We start from the raw sequence: 3,240 nt of genomic DNA on the forward strand, positions 1-3,240 counted from the left end.
CCCCACCCCCTCCCCTATCCCGGCACCAGCGATCGAATCGAGTTTTGAGGCGAATTGTAACAGTGAGCAGTTAGAAAGTGAACGACGCATAAAACGTCGACGGCTGGCTGCCCCGCGGCGATCTCGGCCGATCCCCCTCTGGTGCGGATCGTGCTCGGGCCCCCCAGGACAGGACCGCGCCAATGTGTTGGGCCCCCGGGTCCACCCGGGTCCAACCACCGCCGCCCCGCTTATATAACGTGATCCGTTACGCCACGACCCGTAATGAGAAGCACAAGGCGGGCAGGGCAGGGCAGGGCCGGGCGATCAGCGCGGGGACGCACCTGACAGAAACCGGACCGGATGGAAAAGGCGCGAAAAAAAAATGATGAAATGAAAAGTACCGCGAGGGAGGTACAGTAAGAAGATCGAGCTTACACACACGCGCGCGCGCGCGCGCCGAGTGATTTAGACCTCGCGAAGGCGACTGCGGGTCTCCTTCACACCCAGGAAAAGATAATATGTTCATGAATCAATGGAAAAAAAACAACTCTTAAATTATTTTCAAGAACGCATTTACAAGAACACCTTTCTATAATCAAGAAAAATGGTTCGAAGAAAAGAAATGTTTACGTTCTCCAGATCGTCCAAAGCGCGTTCGTTTTTCGCTGACTCAGTTGGCAAATTACACTAGCTTAGCGCCTGCGAAGATCTGGGTAGGCCGCCCCGCTGTGCATGCGTGCACTGCAGGCGAGATGTTGCCTACCCAGCAGGCGCTCCGAGAGCTAGCAAAGCAAAGGCTGAACTTGGCAGGTCCGCCCTCAACGGCGCGGGCGGACGTACTTTCTGGATGATCGCGAAGTATTTTTTTAGGACGAGTTTTATACTCCTCTTAAGGCCACTTTTAGTCACGTGCTGCAGCCTCGGCTGCCGTCATGGGCCAATATCGGATGGTGTACTGTCACCGAAGAAAGAATTGAACACTGTCTGCTTGGAAATCAGAGGGGTTCAATTCTTTTTGCGGTGATAGTACCGGGGGCGGTAATGCTGGAGCCTGGAGACATACCATTCCGCGACAGCTTGTTGGACCACGCCAAACGGTTTCCCTCCGGCCTCAGTCTCAATATCCTCCCTCGCCGGTCACCTTTGCGCTGGGGCTGGGCTGACTCCGGTTGCGTTTTGCGTCCTGGGAAAAATAACACGAGAGTTGGAAAAATGGGATCGGATGTGGGCGAGGCTCGGCGAGACTCGCGCGGCCGACGGACGGACGGACAGATGGACCGCGCCGCGCCGGGGCGGTCCGACGTCCGCGAACAGATATCGTTTTTTCGTTGGTTGCGAAAAGGCAGTGAAAGCAGTACCGCATCGGCGGCGGGGAAATGGGGCGCCGCGTCCGCCGAAATCCCGTCTCAAACGTATTCAACAAAGCTGCAGGCCAGTCAAAATTATTGAGCCATTGACACTTTTCTTTTATACAATTTAATGAAGAATAACGTCAATTTGCTAACTGTAGCGAGCGCAACACTGCATAGTGTTCCGCTCAGAAGTGGAACCGAGCGCTACTGTCTCACCGACGGGCAACATTAGAATGCGGATGGATGGCGAAGGGAGTGGTCAGAAGGGCACGCGTACAATTATATGGAACGCGGAAAAGTTGGAGTTCTGTCGAGTGGCGGGTAAAGGGGGGCGTGTGTGAATCTGCGCCTCAGACAAGTTTCTTGTTCTCCGCCCAATTAGATTTCAACATGGCGTTGGCCCTCCAGTAACAACTCCCTCCGCCTATTGGGTATATTGCGGGGGTGGGGGTGCACTGCAACACCAACTGAATCAGAAAGTGATGCCTTACATATAGTTGTATCAACAACTTAATCGGTTATCTATACAGATGCAAGCAAATATATTCTGATAGCAAACCTGTTTTTTCGTGCACGTCATCGGAAAAGCATCCTGCCGAAACTGCTCTTACTTTTCAAATAAGTGCACTATAAACCCCATACTTAGAGCCAAAGCAGCTCCTGCTTGGCAACCCCACACCCACGAGCGCGCATAGAGGGAGAGAGGAGGTGCTCTGATCAGGCCCGCCCCTTTCCCTTTCGTTTGAGCTGCCGTCCCATGCGTCTTAACGAAACCTCCTTCCTCGAACCCCTCCCCCTCTTTCCCAATAGACCGGGTGGACGGGTTGGACTGCACTCCGGCCCGGCCGGCGCGGCTACACGCAGGAAGTCATCGACGCAGGTCCAGGAGCGAGCGGACATTGACTCCCACGTCGCGAGGAGGAGAGAAGGGAGAAGGAGAGACGAAGAAATGTTTCAATGACATTTGATATTGTTGCTTTTTTGTTGTAGTAAGTTTTTTGGTTTGGATTTACTTTTAACACTTTCACTGTGAAAAATCTGTTTGTACATGTACGATATATTTTGTAATTTGCCATTTACAAAACGAGTCGTACATGTAGAACCTCCCACACTTGCTTTTCAATTTCAAGTCTATATGCGTGGCTTAAAAATTTTACAATTTTGTATTGTAATTGTACGACATCGTCCGCGTGGAAAATTTTCCTGTACCCGGTACGAAAGTTTTTCAGTGTTGAGTATACACCGCGGATAGTGGCTCTTTCAGCAAAGCAATGAGTCCACATTGGACTCGGCTAGTTGTCGACAAAAAGCGATGGATTTCAAAACTTTTGTCACATTTGGGTTTTGCATGTAGGTATAATGTTTGCGTTTCTGACAGTCGGCCGGAAACCTCAAAGGAAAACGTTGGTATGGGATTGGCAGAACGTAGACTTTTGAGAGAGAAAATGAAGGACTACCTCCAGAGAAACGTTAAGTATGACTGCGTTTCAGGCAAGAGAAACGCCTTGCTCATAGGCAACGGAGTGCACAGTAGTTAAGGTGGTTGCCTATGCTGCACTTGGCAGGGGCCCAAGCTGCAGAACAGTTCGGGCACGGCACTTCCAGTAGTTGCAGAGCGCAGTGAGGTTGGGCATTCCTATTCGTCGCGCGAGGGCTTTCGAATGTCGCACTCTTTTTATCCGATGTGGCAATAAGGTTGTCACCGGTATTATTCTCGAAAGTCTCGCGGCCTCTGTATTACTTTCTTCGATATCTCTCCCTCGGCCGCGGCGCGCTCGCGATGACATGCCGGTCGTTCGCGCGAAGGTAAATATGGAGCGACGCGTGCGTCAATTAACGAGGCTGCGGCGCGGCGCGGGGCTGAGAGAAAAATTAAGTTAACGAGACGAGCGAGAGGGAGGGAGGG

At 51.9% G+C, this 3,240-nt stretch overlaps 1 protein-coding gene across 1 annotated transcript in view; it reads right to left on the bottom strand.

Moving 5' to 3' along the window:
- LOC113210337 (uncharacterized) overlaps positions 1-1,166 on the bottom strand; it is an 82,784-nt gene extending 81,618 nt beyond the window's left edge. Inside the window, exon 1 of the mRNA XM_052272894.1 lies at positions 1,046-1,166. The gene's annotated coding sequence lies outside the window, so the exon portion shown is untranslated. The remainder of the gene's footprint in view (positions 1-1,045) is intronic.
- Positions 1,167-3,240: the final 2,074 nt, after the last annotated feature.

This window comes from Frankliniella occidentalis, unplaced genomic scaffold, assembly GCF_000697945.3.
Source record: "Frankliniella occidentalis isolate FOCC.00 unplaced genomic scaffold, Focc_3.1 Scaffold7, whole genome shotgun sequence".
NCBI classification, from domain to species: domain Eukaryota; kingdom Metazoa; phylum Arthropoda; class Insecta; order Thysanoptera; family Thripidae; genus Frankliniella; species Frankliniella occidentalis.